Here is a 23,789-nt window from a genome sequence, read left to right as displayed (position 1 = left end):
CCCTCTTTTCTTGAATTTGCAATGGGAAAATAAGAGAGGCACTGTATGCTGCTGGACAAGAGTAACTCACTTTTTACAGGAAGTAGATCTTACTTTCCAATGTAAGCTACAGTAGCCTGGGGAGACCCGATCAGGCCCAGGAAGATTGTAAAAGGAGATAGTATGGGCTTGGGTGGCACTTGACAGCAAATGGAGTTGAGAATGGTGTTGATCCAGTTTTGATGGGGATGAGGGAACTGGGAGTCAGAAGAGGTGAGTAGCTGGACAGTAGGAGCTAAAGAGGTAGGATTCTATACTGGGAATTGGAATGTGCATAGGAAGATGGAGGTAGAAGATTGATATATTAGCAAGGGGGTGGAAGGCAAAGACATAGCAAAGGAGGGCAAGGTGGATAGTGTAGCTGTACTTTTCCTTTGTGCACTTATGGTCTGGCAAAGAGACACCAAAGAACACTGGGAATCCCTGCTTCTGCTCTGATGATCTTGTGCTTTCTTGCTCATCTTGGCCTGATGAGTCCAGTGTAGTGACAGATCTCAGGCACCCATGAGGTCTCCTGGAAGGAGTGTCCATGTGTGGTAATCTAGCTGTGATGAAACCAGGAGAGGACTGCTGTGCTCCAGGAGATTGTCTCAGTGGGAAGAGTCAGGCCATGCACAGGCTGCAGGGTTCTGCGGCCAGGTAGGACCTGCTGGTGTCACATGTACACCTTCAGCAAAACACCTGCTGCTCATGACACCTAATCCTAAATGACCCTAACCTCAGATAATGCCTTGAAGTCTTTATTTTCCAAGCCAAAGTTGCATTATGCACAACCACTCAGGCTTCTTTCCTCCAGTGGTCACTTCTTCCTCAAAGAAGTGCCAGGAATGAGTCCGTTGTTTAGAAGGAGATAGGCTCTGCTGGAGTGAGTAATGGAGGTATATCATTCTATAAATGAAGGGAGATGTGGATAGTGTCTCCTTCACCTGCTAAATGCCCAGGTTAATACTTCTTGTAAATTCAGCTGCTCCAGGGCTCAATTTTATAGCCAGTTTCTTTAGTTTTATAAGTGATCGGGATGGAGAATTCTAATGCACATTAAGAAAGTTTGCAGATGATACTAAATTAGGAGGAGCTGTTGACTAACTAGAGGGTGGAGAGGCCTCTCAAGAGATATCTTGATAGATTAGAAAGCAGGGCAATCTCCAACTTGACTTGTTCTTTAACAAGAACAAGCACTGGATTCTGAACCTGGAACAGGCCAACCCTGGATATGTGTACATACTGGGGGACGAGAGGCTGGAGAACTGCCCCACTACGAGATCTGTGGGTTTTGGCTGTCAGCAAGTTGAACGTGAGTCAGCAATGTGCTCTGTCGGCCACAAGGGCAATCGTACCCTGGGGTACCACTCCCAGCTCTGCAGCAGGGGAGGGCTTGTCCCACTATGGGGGCCCTGTGTCTGTGCAGCCCAGAGCAGAGGAGCTGAGTAGAGGCCTGATGGCGGCTGCAGCTCCTCACAGGGAGCGGAGGGGCAGCGCTGAGCTCTGCTCTGTGTGACAGCGACAGGGCCCGAGGGAACGGCATGGAGCTGTGTCAGGGAGGGCGGTTGGGGTCAGGGACAGGGTCTGCACCAGAGGGCAGTGGGCATGGAACGGGCTGCCCAGGGCAGTGGGCACGGCCCCGAGTGCCGAAGTTCCAAAAGTGTCTGGGCAGCGCTCTTAGACATGGAATTTAAGCATTGGGTCGTGCTATGTTGGACTCAATGATCCTTGTGGGTCCCCAGGCATCTTTTACCATCTCCAAAATGTTAGTTCAGTGTCTGTGAGGATCTTTATTGATGACTGTGGTGTTCAGAAGGAAGGAGGGTTGCCAAAGAAGACCTTCCTCCTCTAACTCGCAGCCCCAGGCATTTGACACGAGGCATGGTGTTGGTCTCAGTTGTTCCTTCTAGTCTTCACTTAACTCACCCTGGGGCAAATAGCCACAATTCTCCACCCATGGTTGAGTTTTGACAAGGCAATACTCCCCGGCATTCCTTTGAGGCAGCTCCCCCCTTTTCTGCTTCTCTGGCTGCTGCTGTGCTGATAGAAAGCACAAACTCCATCTGCTGCTGTTGTGCATTTGGGAACAGTGTTCCTTGCAAAGCTCAGCAACTCATGAAGGAAGGTATCTGCTTTAACTTTTGCTCTTGGAGGCAGAGGCATTCATCTGAGTTGACCCAGAGGCGAAGATGGAAGACTTCAAATTTCCCTGCTCACCACCTCCCAGACATTGGCTTGGGCTTTCTTGTCTGGGCTGGCAGCAGCTGGAGCTGTCTGGGCATAGGTGGAACTTCACCTTCAGCTGCTGCTAAGGCAAATGGGCTCTGCTTTACATTTTGCAGCCTTCAAACACTAAGGGAAATCTGTTGTTCAATGTCATTCCTGCTGCAGTTGGTGGAGGCTGAATACCCTTGGTTTGACACGTGTTACCCTACGCCCTTGATTTAACCAGCCTGTATTTGCAAAGTGAACAGCTTTTTTTTTCAGTCTGTCCAGCTGCATTAGAAAGACCCGGGTTTTCCACTCCCTCTGCAGCTGAAAGGACATGGGAATTCCTATCAGTAGATATTCAGGAGCACTTTAACTTATTTAAATAGGCAACTGTAACTTACGGATAATTTGCTTTGCTATGTTGCAAATGTTGCAGTTTGCATTGTGCAGTGAGTATTGTGGATATGTGTTGCACAGCCTGGGATAGGCCCTTACTTGTCCTAGGCAGAGAGATGTAATCACACTGGACCAGATTTACTCCTCACATAAACAGTCACAATTCCTCAGTAGGGCTGGATTTGTTTGTGAAAGCAGTAAATATATACATTACTCTCAATACAGGGATATTTGACCTACCACCAAAAAAGAGGAAGTTGTCAGGAAGATAGCTAAAATTCAAACTCGCTATTTATAAAGAGATTGGAAGTGAGGCATTTAGTTGGCTGTAGCTCAACCTTCTCCTGATCACCTTGGCTGTAATCTGTAAGTTAACCAGTTGGATCCAAACTATCCTACAGCCAAGTGTGAAGGAACCTGCAAAACTCCAAATTCAGATCTGCTTGTAAATGCAGTGTTTATTTAGTAAAACACCAAACTAAACCCCTGTGATCGAACAGCTCTTCTATGTGGACATCCAGAATCCTTGTCCAAACTGAACCCGAGTGCTGGGGTACTGAGCAGCACTGTATTACTTCCAGAAGGAGCTTGAGGAAGTTCCAGAGGTGAACCTGCTGGGTGCCAGATGATGCTGGGAGCTGTGCCTGTCTGTCCCATGCTGGGTATGAACCCTGCTTGGAAGGATGAATTGGGCCTTTAATGACTACAGAAAAGCTTTGGAAACAAAAGTTTATGTTTACATGGTACATTTCATCCCAAAGGACCCTAAATCACACTGCACGAACTTTACATAAACAGCAGAAGTGAAATGCAGCCGTGTCTGGAATGGAGGGTGGCAGCCAGCTGGCGTACATTAGCAGGACAAAAATAAGAGAAGTGACTATTTTCGGCCAAGGACAGCAGGGCAAACCCCTCTGTTGCGAAAGTGCCTTCAAAACTTCAAAGCAGAGTTTTACTCTAAACAGTGTTGGTGAGTAAATGGATCTTTTGTAGCTGATCGATGTTTCCCCAGGCACCTCTGGGGAATTCACTCAACGAAACAATTTTTTGTTACGTTTTGTGCCTGCTAGCACTACTGAACTTCCTCATTTATGACTGCACATTTCTACTCCAGGTCCATACTCACTGCAGATATGTGAGTCCCACCTCTGCAGCCCCCAGTGCTGCAGGTAGGAGAACCAGGAGAAGCCTCTTCAGCTCTCGGAGCTGAGCTTGCCCTGATCTGGAAAATATGGAAGTAAACATTTTGCTTATCAGCTGGGTGAATCTATGAGTTGATTAGAAAGATTTCCACAATGCCTGGCAATGTCACTTTTTGGAGAACAACTGACCTTCAGATATCAGTGCAGAGCAGCCAGGACATTTGGAGACCTTACCCCCAAGACCTTCTGGAACAGACTGTGTTGTATGTCTTTGGTCTCTTTGAACAGCACAAATACATCAAGCTTCCTGGCATGATTTTGCTCAGACTACAGCCTAGCCTATTCAGGGGGATACAAACAATACAGGGACCACTCCCCTAGAGGTGGGACAGATGAGGAGCATTTAGGCACCCTAAAGCCCAGCCCCTCACCATTTCATTTATGAATATTTCTGTGAGCTTTGGGAACAGAACACTCCTTCCACAGCTACACTGCTCAGTAAACAGAACAGGACAGGGAAGGGAGAAGTCAGCCAGGAGCCAGATGTCTTACAAGGAGCATTCAAAGCTGGGACACGTCTCTGCTGGATCTCAGTTTGAGTTTATGTGGTGCTGTATCCTCCTTCTTTTCTCCTTGCCGTGCAAGACATGGCAGGGGTTCTTACAGCGCAATGTAAGGCCACAGGCACCACAGGTCATGTAGAGCCAACAAGGCAGTGGAAAAGCCACTTTTGAATTTTGGATGAGTAGAGGAGGGACTGACTTGCATAATTCAAACTGGCTTTTCTAATACTACAAAGCATTTCCAGTTCATAAATTTCTCCATCAAAGTAAGTATATGAAGTCTGAGTAGGTTGTACCTCGCAGAGTTCTAATCGTAAGGCTTTGATCTGTTTGGCTCCCCGTGTCTTAAAACCTATTGCAAAGCCCAGTGAACTCAGAACAGGATTGCAAGGAGTGACATTTTAGGTGCGCAAAGTGTGGAGTTCTGGGCTGCCTTCCCCAGGATCCCAAACCCATGGCTATCTCCTTCTCTCCAAGAAGAGCATCAGCCAAGTCCTCACCATCACCTAGCAGTACTATGAGTCTCAGTGGGTTTCCCCAAGCTCCTGAGTCTCTCAAGAGTGAGGCAAGCCTCTGAGGGAGGCACGCTCCACATGGGGCAGCGGATCCCCCCCTTAACTCCACTGCCATGGAGAAGGAGTCACGTCTGCCCATCTGTCTGTGACTTCTTGAGTCTTACCAAATCTGTGCCTGAGGCTTACTGGGAGGACCAGAGATTGAAATAGGAGAAATCAAAGAAGGAAATGTTTGGTGACATCGTATGAGCTCTGAGAAACACATTCATGTGCAGGAATTGAAAATGATCCTCGGGGAGGAGCAAAGTGCAAGGAATGAAAGACAACCCTTCCTGGTAAAAGAACTGGTGTAAAAATGTTTGTCGGAGGTGGAGCCACCCTTGGTGTGGTCAACAGACTATAGAGCTGTGCTACACCAGTTTCCCAGATTCCTAGACAGGGAGAGCTGGTCACACATGCTGGGAAACTCTCTACAAGGTGCCAGGAGCTCCCAGCTCCTTTAACTTAACCCCTTTACTCTGTTTGCACAGCATTAAAAAGCACTGTACTTTCCAGAAAACAATTTTTGCCACTTATTTTAAGTTCCATGATTTTATACATTCGTGAGTGTGCTCACGCACTTTGATAACCTCCCCCTCTCCTCCAGCCCTGCCACCAACATGGGGCCCTGTGGGGAAACGTGCTGTCCTGCTGTTGATGTTTCCCCTGAGTAGACGTACGTCTATGACTGCATGAAAAATTAATAAAGGAATACAGAGAGCGTTAACAAATGCTGACAGATCTCCCACAGTTAATTGACACCAACCATGTTTAAAATTAATAAATGTTTGCAGAGCACACAGAACTCACACCTCATCACAGAGCAAATGTCCCACACAGCTCAGCAGGTCATGGCACTGCATCAGTGAGGCTGTGTGCCACAAATCGTGACACACATCCCAGGCATTGTGTTAGGCCCACGTGGGGTGCTGCTCTCAGTCCAGGTGTAGGAGGGCTGTCTGACGCATGCACAGGAGATTGCCACTGATGGATGTGCAGTGTGGGCTGCAAGGGAGGTTGCTAAGGGTCCTGTGGACAGGAGAAACAAAAGGAGAAACCCCAGCACTGCTAATGGCAGTGTGATCGCAGTCTGCCTTTTATTCAATGTTAAAGGCAGCCAGCAAGCTGGGGAATTATATAGAATGTAAAGACCGAGAGCTTTGACATTTTGTGAGCTCTTCATGAACCCTGAAGCAGACCTGACAACTCCTAGATGAAGTTTTATTAGGAAGCTGTAAGTCTTGAGGTATCACCAGTGGTGTGGCTGGAGATGGGACTGGAGCAAGTGAGCAGGATTGACCCCACACTTGTGCAGTATGCACCACCTAGGCTAGAGTTGCCTCCAAGTGTATTTAGCAACCCCAAGCCTTGGCTCAGGGAGAGCAACAGGGTTGTGCTGCCAGTGAAGCCAATGAAACTAAAGACTGACAATAGTGAGACCTGGGCACTTTCACATTTTGCTCTGAATGGTGATATCTGTCTGGAGCAGGTTGTCCCATGTGGATGGGCTGATGTGATGGTTCTCAGGTGAACCACTTGTGGAAAGGTGCCTATTTCACCTCCAAGCAGCTCCGGTGGAAAGCGCATGGACAGGGGGAAGATGCTTGAACAGTTCCCCCAGGAGAGCACCTTGCTCAGCCATATTAAACTCCTCTGCTTCTCATTTGCATCCTTATTCTTTTGGCATCATGGCAGGTGAGAAAGAGGAAACCAGAAAATTGGCAGCCAAATGACAATGACGTGGGAGTGTTGTGCCTGGCTCAAACCCCTGCAGCTGTCTGGCCCTGATGTACCAAATATACTCATTCTGGTTGCCACATATGCACCATGACCAGTCCAACTACCACAGGGAGAGCTGCTTTGTTCACAGTGATTTGTTTTGGAACTCAGAAAATGGTACTAGCTACTCCCAAAAGGTGAATCATAAGGGTTTAATAGGGTGAGCATCTAAATGGAAACCAGTGACTTCTGGCTATGCTTTTTTGCCTATCCCACCATGTTCCACAGGAGTGATCCCACAGACCAGCAGCACCCTATGGCGATGTGGGATCACAGCTCATGGCATCATCTGTTCCTGCTGATGTGTCCTCCTTCCCTTTACCCCAGTGGAAATAATGACTCATAAAGTAAAAGCTGTGTGTCCATTTGCAGATTGCTCCTACCTGCCGGTGTCTGTGACGCAATTTCATTGAAACACACCACACTGCAGAGTAAACTCCTTTAGGTAGTCAGATCTGAAAAGAGAAAAGGGCTGAAATTTGAACTTGGTAACTCTACAGCCTAAATGAAAATAGTTTGTAGTTACCTCCTTGAGAAAGGCTCCAAACCTCACCTGATTCTCAGCTTTCTGTCTGTACACAGGGGCTTAATCAAAGCAACTCAAATTGTGGCTTTGAATACCATTTCCAGAACTGGCTCAAGATGCAGCTTTGTGGCCTGCCTGCTCTCTGCTCTCATCTGCTTGCTGGAGATTCATCCCTCTCCAGCAGAGTTGGTGGACCTGGATGTGGATGTGCATCTCTGTGCTTTGATGCTCACAGCTTCTCAGGACAACATTGAAACTCGGCCTCTCATGCTCAGGGATAATAGTGAGAGCTGGTGAATTAACACCTTGAATTAATGCCTTGAAATTTCCTCATTTGATTCTCTGGGATAATGCACTCAGTATTCTGGTTTTGCAGTGTTTACACATCCCCCTGTCCAGCTGTTTACATCATACTTTGTAATTACCTTCACAGAGCTGTTTCCTTGTTTCTGGAGGTGATGTAATCTTTGCTTTGCCGACACAGTTTGCTATATTGAAGGGCTTTTGAACACTTCCTTCTGTGATTTTATTTCCCTGGCTCTTTAGAAAATGCTGTCGCTATTTTCTCATCTAGCAGTGGCCAGAACTTTTGTCTGGGTGAAGAATATGGGAACAGCCAACTTCCTGCCATTAAAGAAGTCTCTCATTGTACAACTGAGGCTGAGACAGATTCATTTGATCTACACTTGCTCCAAAATAGCTTGGATCTTCAGCTGTGCTAATGCCCTGCTTGGTCTGAAAGAGGGAAGGGGGAAAAGGTTTCAACAGCCTTCCTCTGCAGCCCATACTTAGCACTGCATATCTTAAGCAAAGCTGCCACATGAGCCTGGAATGGGTAAACTGGAGTACCTCATAGCTTGGGTGTATTCCATCACACTCCTGCAGGGTGGATGGGCAAAGGCTGAGCCCCTTTGCAGGACTGGAGTGGTGGAAGGGGACCTAAGAGGGAACAAGACAGGCTCACCTCAAACCTGCCTCTTGGTCAGAGGGTCGCAGTTGCAGGCATTTAGCTAAGGTCGGCCTCTGCAGACACATTTTCCTTCAGTTGGAGGACCTCCCTACTGTAATGAAGTGAGTGGGTCACTGGAAGTTGACATTTTTTTTCCAGATCTGTCATTTGGTAAGTGATTTTCAGGAAATCAGTCACCTACTCAGTGGTATCAGTGTAGTGTCTGCATGGAGTGTAAAACCGTCTACCTCCAAAACCACTTTGAGATCCATCAGTGATACCTAAGGTCTCTGTCCTCCTTCTGGCTGAATTTTGACCTTTGCTATCAAAAGAAAATAAATCACAATATGACACCAAGCACCCTTTCTCCTCCAGCCATTGAACTTGGGCTCTCTCCTGGGGTGTGCAGGAGGAGCAGCCGAGCTTCCCAGGGCAGTAGGAGCAGCTGTGCAGGGACGAGCCCTCTGAGCTGCAGCCTCCAGGCACCATGACATTTAGCAAAGGTACCAAAGTGCAGCTTGCTCCATCCTTGTCCACCCTAAGCAGAGAGCGAGGGTGGCTGGGGATGGAGCAGGTCAGCAGCTCACTGGCTCTCCTCTAGCAGGATGGGGACCAGGATTAACTCAGATTCATGCTTAAGATGTCAGTCTAATTCTGGTCTGAAGTGCAGGGTAACATCATAGCCCTCTATTAGCTGTGCCAATTACAGTTATTTCCTTCCCCATTTCCTCTCAGGTGTCAGATCAGAATGCTATTTCTTTTCTTCCTGAGAGCTCTATTTTAAAAACAGAAGAAAAGCACGTTATTACTGTGATAGGTGTTGGACTGTGTGGCCCTTGATGTAATGGGGTGTTTATAGCCATGATGCTCTTACCCGATCCGTTCATAATCAGAAGTAATGGCAGCACTTCGCCACTCGCTCTGCTTGAGGATGCCACAATAAATCCAGCTAAGGCGTAGTGTCGCTGCAGCTGGCGTGTGGTATAGAAGAGCTGCGCTTTTTTACTTCTGTAATGTTTATTGCTCTTCTGCATTATACGAATATTGCCGGTCCTGGCGATTCAATCGTCATGAATCAACCCTCAGAAAATAATGAGATTTTACAAAACGTGTATTTTGGAGGTGTTTTTTTATGGCCCATCAAATGCTTGAGCCTTTGTGTCATGCTGTCAGGCTTCCCTCGTTTTCCTGCCACAAGATAGAAAGGAAGGAAAAAGAAAATGTGTTCATATGTGATGGTGTGATTCCATCAGCTGGTCCCTACCAAAACCTCCCGATATCACAGAACCCAGGGTAAAGACCCTGTAAAGACCCATCTGAGCTCTGTGGAAGGAGCAATGAAGCACGCATTTTTGAGGTGACAGCAATAGAAAGCAAGGGCTGAGCAGAGCAGGGAGCACAGTATGGGACTGGTTGTGCTGGCAAAAAATGGTCCAGCAGCACATGCTCCCAAGCCACCGGCTTGTCGCTGCCTGCTCTGTGAGCAGATGCAAGTGGCTGCAAGGCTGCAGCATGAAGCGGGTAAGGGAATTGATCCAAGTTAAAAATAACCCTGCCTCTCCCTCCCTTCTCCTCCCAGTTTTACAGCATTACCTCAAACCTGCATCGGTTTTACTGATCCCGCTCACTGTCTGGCAACGCGGCAGCAGCAGTAACACAGTTGAGGGAGCTGTGGGGAGTGTTGGTTGTAGGGTGTTGGGTGTAGGAGGCACTGATAAGGGTACCCCAAAGCCTTCCTGGAGCTGACTACAGGTGCATGTGAAACAGAAAGAAAGCAGAAAAAAATACAAAAAGAGCAAAGAAGTCTCTTCTCTGGTGCAAGTAAGGAAGAAACTACAAGTCAGGAATGGTGTTTTAGGGGAAAGCAGGTGTGGATTTCTCACAACATTCAGGGAAGCATGACTCTGAAGGGCTCATTTTTAAAGATTACACCTGAGAAATACCCACCCTGGCATCAGCTCCTCTTAAATCGCAAACACGTCCCCATATTTGGTTTTCCTTCACTGAAATGAAGGATGACTGCTAATGGATTTGAATCCATATTCTGCATGTTTCTGAACAGCAGAGCGAAGGACTGACTGATCGAGACAAACAGCCCTATGAGCAATCACTCAAAGAGCAGCCCTCGTGAAATGGTACTGACGGGGATACAGCTTGGGAAGTGCTGGCCACATCCTACCCTGTCCCTCTCTGGCCAGTCTGCCTTGCTGTGTGCTCATCAGCTCCTTCTGACACCTCTAGAGCTCTTAATCTTCACACAGGTTTAAAGCCTTGGCTATTTTTCACTCTTTTCATAAACTTCCAGACTGCTGTTGCTGCTTTGTGCTCCTCTACTCCTAACTCTGCACCTTGTCATCTTCCCACATCATTGTTCTCCTTCTATATCTCCATCCCTGGAGGTGTTCAAATCCAGGTTGGATGGGGCCTTGGGCAGCCTGATCTAGTGGGTGGAATCCTGCCCATGGCTGGGGCTTGGAACTGGATCATCTTTGAGGTCCCTTCTAACCCAAGCCATTCTATGATTCTATATCTTTTCCATTCCATTCTTTCCATTTTTTCTTTTTCTCCCACCAAACTTATCTTTCTTATCCTAATTAACTCTCTTCCCCTCCAGCACTTCTACTCCGGTAAGTCTTCCCTGATTCCAGAATTGGATTTCTAACCAAAACACTACAAGCAGGAAAGCTGGTATTAACAGTTCTCCTGCCCACGTATTTCTTTGTGTGCTGCAAGCACTCCTGTCATTCCCTCTCTCTATGTCTAAGAGACAGACAGAGGTTTCCTTTCCTCCAGCCTCCACCTTCTTTCTCTTTTATAAGTGTCCCCTAGTGACAGAGACTGTATTTCCCAACCAGAAAGTACAATTTCTAGCACATCTGATTGCTCCTGCAATAAAAATGCAAGGTAATTGTCGAAATAACACAGAAAGCACTGTAATCTCAGGATGTCTGGAACTGTGCACTGCGTAAGCAATTCTCTCTAATAATCTCCCACTTACATAGCACTGAGGAACTCAGAGAATTCTCCAGAGGGGATGAGGCCCTCGTATCCTCACACCACGTGCAAGAATGGTGATGTGCCATGGGACACATCACGTGTCCCTTCAGATGGGGTGAGGGGACAACCAGAGCCTGCTGAGTGCACGTGCTGGGCTCTAAGCACTTGGCTCCTACTTCTTGCCACACAGCACTGGGACACTGAATGTGATTCCAGAGAGCAGTGGAACCCAATGGCCATGGGATGAGTGGTTTTACAAGTCCCCTGAAGGCAACCAGAGCAGTAGGTGGGTTGGCAAGGGGAAAATGAGAAGGGAATATGAAGCCCACCTCTGTTTGCTAACATCCTTTATTTCTTTTGTAAATAATGCTCTCAGCCAGCAGTCCCCAAAGGGAGATCTGCAGAGAATCACACAGACTCCACATGGACTCATGTACGAAATGAAGCTGCTGGTCCCTGACATTTATTGCTCTGCTCAGCTTGGGAAGTTTGGCTGAAATGCTGCATAAAAACTTGTTTCTCTCATAGGTTGTTGGTTTATTTATTTATTTCTAGTTAAGCAATTAAGACTTCAAGAAAAAATGCTAATTCTTTTCAGCCAGGACAGGTTGTGCTGGAGATTACACAGGGTAAAGCTGCAGGACACAGGTTTTTTCCTGTTCTTATTTTAGCTGAGCCAGTCTACCCTCCCTAGTAAATACATGATAGTGCAGTTTGTTTATAGCAGGTAGCATTCACAGCACAGCTGTTCTTCGAATTATGTAACTTCATTGACTCATAGATGAAATATTGGCCACCTACTCCAGCCACTTGCCAGGCAATGGTGCTAACCTCATACACACCGATGGGTTCTACACACACTGCAGCTTTTCTCTGAGGTTAGGTGTAAGAACTGAGAAACTTTCTCCCTGTGCTATCAAGTTGTCTCCTCTGATTTCTCCTAGGGGTGCTGAGATCTCCTTTCAAAGAGCCAAACACCCTCAGAGCGGGAATTATCATTTGGTATCAGCACACTTATGGAGTTCCTGGGCAAAACTTTGATACTTACAGTGGATATTTGGCACTTAGATCCAAAACAAACCGAAAATAAGTGAGTTCTTAATAATCATGCTAAAAACAGGAGCTACATGCCTGAAGGGCCTGTTATGTGAATTCCCAGGTGTTGGAGCAACTTCATTGGTTTTTGGATCTGTTCTCCATGTTGACTGAATGTGAGTGAGCTTTTAATGGATATCCTGACCCATCTGTCTTGGCTTTTAGGGGAACTGGCATGAAGCTGTTTCTGTAAAGCCACCCTTGTTTCTACAGATGCTCTCACATTGATTCCAGTGGTTGCACAGCAGCTTTACAGCCTATGTGGTCAACAGTTCTATGTCCAGGTGGAGGCTGTTTACAAGTGGTGCCCCTCTTGGGTCCGTCTTGGGACTGATACTCCTCAACATCTTTATCAACAACATAGGTGATAAGATTGAGTGTACTCTCAGCAAGTATACAGATGACACCAAGATGAATGGTGCAGATGATATGGCAAAAGGATGAGACACCATCCAGGGGACCTTGACAAACTCAAAAGGTGTGCCCATGTGAACATAATGAGGTTCAACAAAGCAAAGTACAACATTTTGCACTTGGGTCGAAACAATAGCCCTGCTGAGAAGGACTGAGGGGTCCTGGTAGATGAAAAACTTAACATGAGCCAACAGTGTGCTCTTGTAGCCTGGAAGGCCAACAGTAACCTGAGCTGCATCAGAAGAGGGGTGGCCAGCAGAGACAGGGAGGGGATCGTTCCTCTCTACTCCGCCCTTGTGGGGCCCCAGCTGGAATACTGTGTCCAGGTCTGGTGCCCCCAACACAGGAAAGGTATGAAGCTTTTGGAGAGGGTCCAGAGGAAAGCCATGAACATGATCCAAGGGCTGGAGCACCTCTCATGTGCAAATAGGCTGAAGGAATTGGGCTTGTTCAGCCTGGAAAAGATAAAGCTGCAGGGAGATGCCATTGTGGCATTCCAGTATTTAAAGGAAGTTCAGAAACATGAGGGAAATCAGTGTTATACACAGATAGATAATGATAGGACAAGGGGAAATAGTTCTAAACTAAAAGAGGGAAGACTTAGTTTAGATGTCACAGAGAAGTTTTTTACTGAGAGTGTGGTGACTGCTGGAACAGGTTGTCTAGAGAGGTTGTGGGTGCTCCGTTCCTAGAGACGTTCAAGGCCAGGTTGAATGGGGCTATGAACAATGTGATCTTCTACTTGATCTAGTGGTTGGCAACCCTGCCTGCAGCAGGGGTGTTGGAACTTAATGATCCTGGAGGTCCCTTCCAACCCAAGCCATTCTCTGATTCTATGATTCTACGATACTTTGTCCTCCATTCCCACCTGCCAGTCACTGGGGCCTACCTGCAGCATCCTGAGCTGCACCAGCCAAACTCTTTGTGTAATTGTGTGATACCCGTGTTAGGAAATGACCATTCTGCTTGTGATGGCTCTCATATCTGTTGGATGCCTTTCTGAGGTGCTTGAGCTCACTAATCTGGCAGAAAAACTAAGCTAGCCAAAAAACAAGGAGAAAGTTTTCCAGCAGGCTGTGAGATTGCTCAGCTGTCCTGTATCTCTCTAGCCTAGCTGACTAGGCCCTTAATCTCTGTTACTTACACAAGGGCATGCATTCACATCCATACTTGATAGAGGCAATCCGCATTTACAATGTAAACACCAGAGAGCAGAAGTGTAGCACACGATGACTAATTATGTTCCTTTAGCATCATTGTATCGGTATTTTGTTTATGGAGCAGTACCATTCTAGTTCAAGACTTGATGCACACGTGTGCCAGCCTCTCCCAGGATCACTGCTTAGTGGAGAGCTTCTGCTGAGGCTGCTTTGTATCTCCTTCACTTCTCAATCCAAAGCTTTTATTGAGTTGGACATACCTGTTCCCTGCAAAGCTCCCAGCAACTTCACTTTCATATCATCCAGAAGCAGCTTAGCCAGGGGTGGTTTCTTTCTTCCTGGTTTTTCCCTTGTGATTTTAGATGCCAAGTTTCAGCCTGAAAAAAAACATTTACAGCTGTGTTATATAAACTAATGAAAAACAGTGTTTAAAATGAAAGTGCTGGCACAACTTTATGGAGAACAGGAGTGGAAATAGCCATATGGTAATAAACAGGCTACCTGATATGGCTTATTGTTTAACTCCTTGCTTTCTTCTAAAAACTTAGGTTTACGTTCCCAAATGTTGTCTCTATCCCTGAGTCCTCTGAGACACTGGCATGTGTTCAATCACTCAAACCTGATTTTGGATCCTTCTGAGAGCATAGCCCTGCAGCAGCTCAGTGAGCAAGGAGCCTTGCCAGGCAGGGGATGGCTCTGTTTTCATATGCTTCACAGCACAGAACAGACTGTAAACAAAGTATGAATTTCTACAGTAAACAACACACTTTTTTTTTTAACTAAAATATTTGGACATAAATGGGTTTTCCTTTTTTTGCAGCTCATCGTTAGGAAGACCAAAGAGAAGGAGAGATTTTGTACTTGCAGTGCTGACTTCCTCATGCGTATCTGCAACGGTTTCCCATCTTGTGATCGCAATGTCACAAAGAGATATTTACAACATGCCAGGAAAAATGTTTCCTTTTTAGAGCCCATCACAGTAGCATAATAACAAGCCTTGTAATCTGTCTTCCCCATATACCGAAATCACTTGATGGAAATGATTTTTATATGCTGACTGTTGGTGTGCATATTAAAGCCATTTCTAAGGAAAGGCTGTAAAACACACATCCATGCACAGCGCTGCCACCCAGCAGTAAAATGCCCGTGCCTGGTCCACTGGAGCTTCCGCAGTTGTTCCTGCAGCTGGAGCTGGCACCAGCACAAGTGGAGAGCGGCACGGGCGCAGATAAACCCTTACGGTAAACCAGCTATAACGTGGTTTGGCTCCAGGCCCAAGTAATAACTAACCAGTTCTATGTTAATTATTTGCTATTTTTCTACATATAGGAATAGGTGCAGGCCAGTGCTAAGCATAAATAACTGCCATGTGCTGCTGGCCTTCATAAATTCTCTTCGTTTTTTTTCTTACATATTACATCGCTGGCTAATTGACAAGAATTATGAATGACTGGTGTTTTTTTTTTCCTTTTGTTCTGGGCTCTTTCTTGCAGCTCTCATGAAGGAATAATCTAGAGTGTGCTTGTAAGGATAAACAGAGGCTCTCATACGTTTGGATATTTCATTCCACAGTTCCCATGCATTTTATATGGTAATTCACCCTTACATGCTGCCTGCGAAACAGCCATTCTCTCAGGAGTCCCCCAGTAAATCTGCTCCAACTGGAATATATTTCCAGATCTGCACTGTAACAACCACTAAGGAAATGGGCAGCAAAATTGCAGAGCTGCTTGCCCTCCTCCTCCATCCATTCTTGCCACAAACCCTCACTCCCCAAATTCTCATGTACCACCTTGTCAGGGGCATCAACAGAGCTCTTTGTGGGAGTGATTGAGAAACTGGCCCAGCTCTGAGCAGTCAACTTGTTGTTATTTTTTTTCCTGGGTTACTTTTTTAAGTGGACAAAACAAAGGGACAGCCTGCAGCAGCACTGGCAGGGGCAAATATGTGTCAAAGAAAGGCATACCTGTAATTAGCACCTCCTAGAAGCTTACCTCAGTGGAGCTCTGAAATGATAACTGTCTGCATCACAAAAAGTTCCATGTAGGAACTCAGTAATTGAGGGGAGTGTGGACTCCCTGGACAATCCCACTAAGTGACTATCTGCCCTCTTAGAAATCTCAGCCTTTACACTGACCTGTAAATGTTGCTAAAGTGCTTTTGGAAGTGCTGCTCTAGGTCTTACCAGCTTGGTGTCCATTTGTGCCAGTGAAGGTTTACGCTGGGCATCAGGCAGAGTTTGTAAGGAAGATGGTCAAGCACTGGAACAGGCTACCTAGGGAGATAGGGAGTGGAGTCCCCATCCCTGCAGTATTTAAGAAATGTGTGGATGTGGCACTGGGGGATATGGTTAATGATGGAACTCTGTAGGTCGATGGTTGGACTTGATGATCTTGAAGGTCTTTTTCATTGTAGATGATTCTACGATTCTGTGATTCTGTGACAGGATTTTGAGTCTCTGCTGCAACTTGACAAGGACCTGTAGCCTGGTGTCCACCTGGAAGTGTGGGAACACAGCAAGAAATCTTCAGCCAGAAGTATTGTAGTGCTGGCTTAACATTTGACTCAGTAGGCTTTCACAGATGCAGGTAAAATATTACTAAATCTCAAATTTATACTTCTCCTAGCATTTGACGTACACTTTGCATGAGTATAAATGGCTAGCTAGAAACCAAGAGAAAATTAGGCCCAAGAGAGATAAACTTTAACAACTCTGCAGTCTTCCCTAGGAGGTAATTTGTGCAGCCATTAAATGAAGAAAAATTATTTGAATTTAACAAATAACACAGATTAATAACGGGGGGACCCATTCTCCATTATCTGGTGGGACGTACATTGTTTCATTGATAGTGCTACACTGCATAAGGAATGAAATAAATCATGTTTTAATTAAAATAAAATGGAAATAATGGAAGACAAAGGAATCACTGATGTTCTTCTAATCTACTCCAGAAAGTGCTGTTCTTGATAATGATGGACAGGGGTCATCTGGGAAAAATTAAAGGTGGACATGTATGGGGACATGATGATAAAAATTGAATGGAAAATGTTTTGAGTCAGGCTGACAGCTTGGTTAATAGAGCAGTGTGCTAATGAGTATTGGCACATACATGGGTCCACCATGGCTTTGAAGTGATTGGAGTGTGGAGGGAAGGCTCACAGCTCTGCTGTTATTAGAACAGAGCTGGCTCCCTACATGCTGAGGCTGCCTGCTAAGTGTGCACTGCTGTGTTTCCTGGCTGCTTGCAAAGCGAAAACTAAACAGGACTTGGGAGAAATTATTCTAAAATACAATCCCTACCTTTGGAGAAACATAAAGGTAGTGGTGAGGGTCCCGAGATCTCATGGATCTGAAGGACAAGGCAGATCTTAGACACTGAAATTTAGACTCAAGGTATGTCAATGTCAGCAACTAGCCACTGAAGTACCTGAAACGGGAATCTATGTCCTGATCACACCTGGTTAAAGTCATGCACTCTGCAAGAACCACATCTGAGACTTACAGCAAACTGTATCACAAGGAGGAATATGACAGAAAATTAATCTTTTATTGTTCTGGGATCTGTGTCATATCCACGTCAATCCTACTCCTGTGTCACCCTCTGGAAAAGGCAGTGTTGAGAACAGGACCATGCATTGCTGTAAAAATGAAATGATGACTTTGTCAAAAAAGATAGGAAGAGTGTTTGGAAAGAGGCCAGATCTTGCAGTCTTTTCTTTTCCTTCTTCTTCTTCTTTTTTTTTTTTTCTTTTTTTCTTTTTTTTTTTCCCAAGCACTTATTTGTTTTATTCTATTTACAGCCTCTAGTTTTCCAGCGTGGCCGATTGTATTTCATCTCAGAGCGCTCCGGCCCGGGAAGCAGCCGCAATCCTGGCTGCTGCCCAGCTGGCCTCTGCCCTAGTTCCTCTCCCACTACAGCAGGCTATGGGATCTCTCCTTTTCAGGGCTAAACCGTGCCGCCCACTTTTGATCATTAAAGGAAATGAAGCTGAAATCACATCTGAAGAAGTAAACAAGACTCACGTATGAAGGCACTGAAATGGCAAAGCAAGCAATCTCAAAGGCGAGTGCACACAGCACGGGCTGCCACTCGTTCCCCTGGTTCAGCAGTGTTCTACAAGCACTTGGCAGAGCTATAAATGATGGCACGAGGTGCTAGGCGGTGAAGAATAAAATCCCGAGTATTTGGCTTTCAAGGAAATTTACAAAAGCCACCATCTCAACAGCCAAGATTTACATGTGTCTTCCAAGAAAGAATTACTTTTCTATGGGAAAGCAATCGTCCCCTGCATTGCTGAGCTAATGATGTATAAAATAACTCTGACACGCCAGAGTCCCACGGTGGCACCAGCCAACAGCAAAGAGAAAAGGGATTCCAAACAAGCTGTTGGTGACCAGAAAACAACTTGAAGCAGATCGTTAGCAATAAATCTTAATATGACATTGGAGCCGAGCTCATCTTACAAAGAGCAAAGAGTAGACGGAGAAAAGCAGATGGCAGAGCCTTTCCCAGTGGTATAAACAGAGATGAGTGCGTATCGTTTCTGAGTACTGTAGAAGTCCCTGCCCATCTCAGTTGTGTAAATAACCAGAAAGAACATTAATACATTTCTAAGGACTGAGTTTTAATTGTTCTGTGTTTTATAACCATTGCTTGCGTCTCGTTCTATTTACCATGGCAATAGTTCCAAATATTCCACGTTATGGAAATGATGACGTTCAGCTGGAAATGTTTTACCTGCCAAGTCCTGAACTTCATACTAGCGGTTATCCGGCAGTAGCTGGCGGCAGAACAATCCTACTGCAGCATAACTGGGGGTTACATCCTTTACATGGTTACATTTAATCACTTCTGATGCCTATCTAAGTTGTAGCCAAGTACAAGGAAATACAGATTCTACACTCAAATTTTTGGAAGTATGAAAATAAGAGCAATAGCAATAAGAATAAAGCATAATTATCACAACTGCCTGTCCAAGGAACCCGAGATTTGTTGTATATTATGAGTGGATCATCCTTTGTTCAAGTCTTTTCTGCAAAAGTTGTTGTGTGTAAATGCCATGCAAACCATGAAATCTGCCTCGGTACCGAAGCACTGGAAGAACTGTGGACCTGATCATGCCGAACATACCATCACATGCATAAAATTAAGAAGCTAAAAACTCGAGTGCTTATTATTTCTGTGATGCATGTTAATTACAATTCTTTAAGGGCTATCTGTAGCAACAGGATCAAAAAAAAATCAGATAATAAAAGAACTTACAAAAAAATCCATGTCCGTACCGTTACACACGACTAAAACTTTCATTTTTCTATGCTATTTATGGGTATATTTGTGTGGAAACCTTTTAAAAATGTCCTTTACAACTTCTTGAGATTTACTTACACCATTTCATAGTTCTGCAGAACAAAGCTGACGTCTCCAGATGGCAAATATAAACACCCAAAGATGGACTGCCACTCAAAGACACGTGGGGAATATTTGCCAAAGCTAAATACAGCACTAAAAGAATTTCAATAGTGGAGTAGAAGTTCTTCTGAAAACACCATTAATACTGGCACAATAGACCTAACTGATGCGGTGGAGGCGGTGAGCTGCACTCAAAATCTTTGCTACCCACAAAAAGGCACTTATTTCTGGATTGTTATATAGTGAGGAAATCATACAGTAAATCAAAGTGACGTATTATTCAGACCCTGCTATAAAGTGCAGCACATATTAAGTGGCATACAAGAAACATGCACATGTGCATGGCTGGGGAAGTGTGCATGGGATTCAACCATTTTGATGAATAAATATTTGAGACTTTTACAGTTCCTCAGTATCTTCTTTTATGTGATCAAATAACTGCAACTACAAATTTTACTTGAGGACTGACATTTTTGTATTACAACAGTTTCTTTGTTGCTCCAAACAGCAACGCATATACTACAAATCAGTTCAGAAAGAAGATGCTTTCCATTGTACTCATCCTTATTATCAAAAAGAGAAACTATGTGCACAAAGTTTTTCATAGCTTTTTTACCAGCAGCATTAGTCTCCTTCAGACATTGGCCAGGGTGGGTGGAGACCTGCCATAATGCGCTACACATTCTGTCTGAGCTGTAACAACAGAAGGCATTCCTTGTGAGCTGTGTGATTCCAAACGTCTAAGGACGGGAGAAGGAGTTCACTCAATATAGTGAATAAGTCCTTTCAACTTTGCCACATTCTCCAAACAAAAATTGCTTTATGAATACGCTGTTTGACAAATATCCTCATCTGGAGAGGTTCAAAAGGTTCAAAAACCTCACTCCCACCAACCTCAACAGAGGTAGATCTTTTTGGTGATCAGCCCTTGTTTCAGACACCAGTTCTGTAAGTTGTATGGTTGCATCAGACACTCGTGGCTTTCAGAGGCTTGTCTACACACAAACCCCCTGAGAAATACTGAGATTGCCTGGGAAGACCACACCTTCAGGTACTTTGGTCCAAGTCTACACGTACACCCTCCTAGGGGCTTTCTTTCCCAGCATAACTCTGTACACTGTATATTGTCAACAAGAAAGAAATGGGATTTCTGTTTATTCCTAAATCATGATTAAAACATTGTATTTTGAAAGGGTGTAATGTGAACTAATGCGTCTGCATTGACTAGATCTTCATGGCTGAATGCTGGAAAGGAGATCTGCGGCAACAGTAAGACCCAATAACTGTTCCACAGTGCTACTAGAGTTCTCTCTGCCGTGCCTGTCTATGCTACAGAACTGAAAGATGTACAGCTATGGTGTCATACACAAGCCTCAAATAGCTGTAACGAGGCTTTGCTGTGATAGCTGCATAACAATTTCATTCCCCAGCAGAATATTTTCTATGAAGAAAACTCAGCCTACAATTGCAGCTGCCACACAGAGCATTTTTTGAAGTCAAAAAGCACAGAGTAACTTCAGGTGTGGATGGGGTCTGGAATATGATCCATGGAGATGCCTCCAGCATGCCTCATGACACTCTGGCTTTGGCAACTATTTGGGTGAAGAAGTTCTGCCCTCTGGTCTCCAGCTACTCACTACTCTATTCTGTAGAGTAGAGCACTACAACTCTTTTGTAGAGCTCACCAACTTTATTTTGTGTGAAAAGATACATACAGTGGTCCACTGCCCAATCCAAGAAAAGCTGTCCTCAGTTTAATATTCTACCTACTTTGATAGCAGAGGCATCAACAATCACAGCACGAAGAGTTCAGCAGCTGAATTATAGCAGCAGTAATAATGAGAGCACAAGTGGGAATCCCAGGAAAACCTTAATCATTATCATTAACATTTTATTTTCTGCACTGCTATCCCTGCTCCAATGTACCACAATTTGCTGTACCAGGCTATTCAATGCCCGATGTCAGTAAGAATCTGCATAAATATAAGGAGCAGGATAGCTGTGATGAAAAAGTCATCAAAAGCTGGAACTGCCATGGGACCTTTTGATATTTTAAAATTATTTTTGTTCTGCCGTGTTGTACAGTTTTAGATCAGGTATGGTTTTGAGGTACAAGGGATGTTGTTACAAGGACATAGACAGATTATGCCTAGACTCCCTTGTACCTAACTCATTTATATATATGCATCCTTGCAAACCATGCTGCAACTCCTGGTTTCATCACTGGTTTGCCCAGCTTACTCTCTTAGTCAACTCAGCGTTAAATGGAAGTAGCAAAACCCACCAGGTTGCAACAACAATGAATTTTGGCAAATGCTGTGGAGAGTTTTCTCTCTAAGCTTGACATTCAGAAAGAGAAACAAACTTAAAATAGGAACCATTTACAATGGATCATCATGTGGATAAATGTACTAAAAGCCCAACAGAGGGAACTTCTGAAATGCATGAGCTCCAAACACCAGAGATATATAGCTAGAAATATCTTCCTCGCTGAAGATGATGATCTACTGTGTATTTCTAAGGAAAACTATAATGAAAGTAAATAATATTAAGTGTTTTATAAAGCGGTTCATTAACTGAAAAAGGATGTTTCTTCCTTGAACAAATTGTCTTAGAAATGTTCCTTCGGGGTCCTGCCTTCATTTTTAAAACAGAATTGTGCCAGCAGACCTACTTTATATAGTTTTACATCAATTTTGCAATCAGGTTTTCTGTTTACAAGCTCTCTGGGCTTAACTTCACTGTAAAGTTAACATGAGTTAGAATTTATTCTGGTTATAATCAGAATCCTTTCTACATCCGAAAAAAAGAAAAATAAGCCTGAGTCTGCAGTTGCTTTTCATTTGAGGCAGTGAGGCTAACAGGAAGATACAGGCTGGTATGACAGTGAGCCTAACTCATCAGCTACTCTGCATTGTGAGCACAGGTTTGCACTATTTGAATGCTGCTGATCTTCCTATGCCTTCCCACTCCTCTTTCCTTATTCCTGACAAGATCCCACTCATCCTTCCTTATTCCTGGCAGGATCCTGCTAAGACCTGGGCCAAAAGTAATGGCTCAGTCACTGACAGGGCTGACCAGAGCCATAAGCAGTTTCAGAAACCACAGCCTATGGTTTCACGGTGTAAAGTTTTCACGGTAAAAGCAGCTTTACTTAGCCCTGTCCCATCATCCTTCCTCAGCTCTGCCCTTCTCAACCATAGCACTGCTCATTTATGCTGACCCATCATTATCTAAAAGTCCAGAAATGAAGTGTTTTTAAGAAAGATCCCTGGCTCACCACATGGATCAGCATCATTTTGCCAGCACAACAGTAAGGGCTTCAATGTGAGCACTGAAGCAGGTCTGAAACCCTACAGCAGTATTGGTACTAAGAACTTCTCATTCAGAAGCTCAGCACCAGGCACAAGTGAAAGTACAAAGACATGCTCCTTAGGGAGCCTGAGGCTCCAGGTGTCCCTTTATATCTTAAAAACTGTCTTGAAAGTGCTCCCACAGGAGCAACAGATTACTTGTAAATGCCAACACACGTCATTAGTGCTCAATAGGTAACGATAAACTCTGTCTCTTCAGGTTTCCAAGAAAAGAGTAGATGTTGCACGGACTGATGTGCTTTGTAGTGTGGTGGTGATGGGCTGATGATTAGACCAGGTGGTCTTAGTGGTCTTTTTCAACCTTAATGATTCTATGATTCTATGAGAGAAGCTTGAGAACAATTGGCTGTAATTTTCCTAACAGAAAGCATCTGAAGCCCCATGACTTGAACTTCTGAAATATAGTCCCGTCTCTCAGCAAAAAGGACAGAACCAGAGAATCAAAATGTCCAGTAGCCACTGTTCTCACATTGTACAAGTTGCTGATGGAAAGAGGAAACAGGGAAATGCAAAGACATTGCTGCTGTTTTCTGTAAAATATTGAAAGAATTTCTCATAACTGAAAGGAATTTTTCTTTGCTGCTCTTATACTTGATGCTAGCAAGAGGGAAGAGCAGCAGTTATTCCAACATGCCCAACCTGCACCTCTGTAGCTCCACAACGGCTACGAGTTTACATTTGCCGTAGAGGAAAGTGAAAGCCATGGCCAACTTTGGTGCCCTTGGCTGTGAACTATGACTGTTCAGCAGGACTCTGAAAAAAGGAAATGTGATCGAGGCAAGAATGTTTCCATGTGTCTTACCTTGAGCCAGAGCTTTTTTTCCCTAAAGTCTTGAGCACTGTACATCAGAAGAAGCTAAGTGACGTGACCTGTGATACTTACTCTAAATTATGCATGTTTAACAGCACCCAAGGACTATCCAATCTATTACATTGGACACTGAACACTGAAAGGTTTGCAACCTAAAGGGCTGTTTTTCATTATCCACTGAGGGTGAATTTAGCTCTAAACAAAATATACAGGAAAACACAGTTGCTAATGCAGTGGAAATTATTACTGGGTAATAATTTATGGATCTTGTTTGTTGACTTTGCTATTGGGAAATTCACTGTCTAAATATATTGGCTTGATTTAATAAGGGAAAATCAGGCTGACCTAATAGGTGACTGTAAGAAAAAACATGCAGCCAGGATTAA

The 23,789-nt window shown here is 44.6% G+C and overlaps 2 long non-coding RNA genes across 12 annotated transcripts in view; one reads left to right on the top strand and one right to left on the bottom strand.

The window, feature by feature from the left end:
- Positions 1–23,789, bottom strand: part of LOC104910405 — a 44,188-nt gene that overhangs the window by 14,975 nt on the left and 5,424 nt on the right. For 2 of the 8 annotated variants that reach the window (XR_004159302.1, XR_793048.3), the window contains exons 2-4: positions 15,993–16,304; positions 14,068–14,184; positions 7,050–7,121 (exon numbers count right to left, since the gene is read on the bottom strand). This is a non-coding gene — a long non-coding RNA (uncharacterized LOC104910405). Of the gene's footprint in view, positions 1–1,597; positions 5,917–7,049; positions 7,122–9,015; positions 9,330–14,067; positions 14,185–15,992; positions 16,305–23,789 lie in introns of those variants that run through there. The other 6 variants (XR_002113484.2, XR_002113482.2, XR_004159301.1 and 3 more) reach the window with 6 other exon arrangements.
- LOC109366843 overlaps positions 1–23,789 on the top strand; it is a 44,853-nt gene extending 21,064 nt beyond the window's left edge. For 3 of the 4 annotated variants that reach the window (XR_002113491.2, XR_002113488.2, XR_002113489.2), the window contains 2 exons: positions 16,254–16,395; positions 17,609–23,789. This is a non-coding gene — a long non-coding RNA (uncharacterized LOC109366843). Of the gene's footprint in view, positions 1–11,514; positions 12,350–16,253; positions 16,396–17,608 lie in introns of all 4 variants that reach the window. The other variant, XR_004159303.1, reaches the window with a different exon arrangement.

This window comes from Meleagris gallopavo, chromosome 3 (genome assembly GCF_000146605.3).
Source record: "Meleagris gallopavo isolate NT-WF06-2002-E0010 breed Aviagen turkey brand Nicholas breeding stock chromosome 3, Turkey_5.1, whole genome shotgun sequence".
Taxonomy (NCBI): domain Eukaryota; kingdom Metazoa; phylum Chordata; class Aves; order Galliformes; family Phasianidae; genus Meleagris; species Meleagris gallopavo.
Note: the sequence above shows the minus strand (reverse complement) of the source record. Positions and strands in the feature narration are given on the sequence as shown.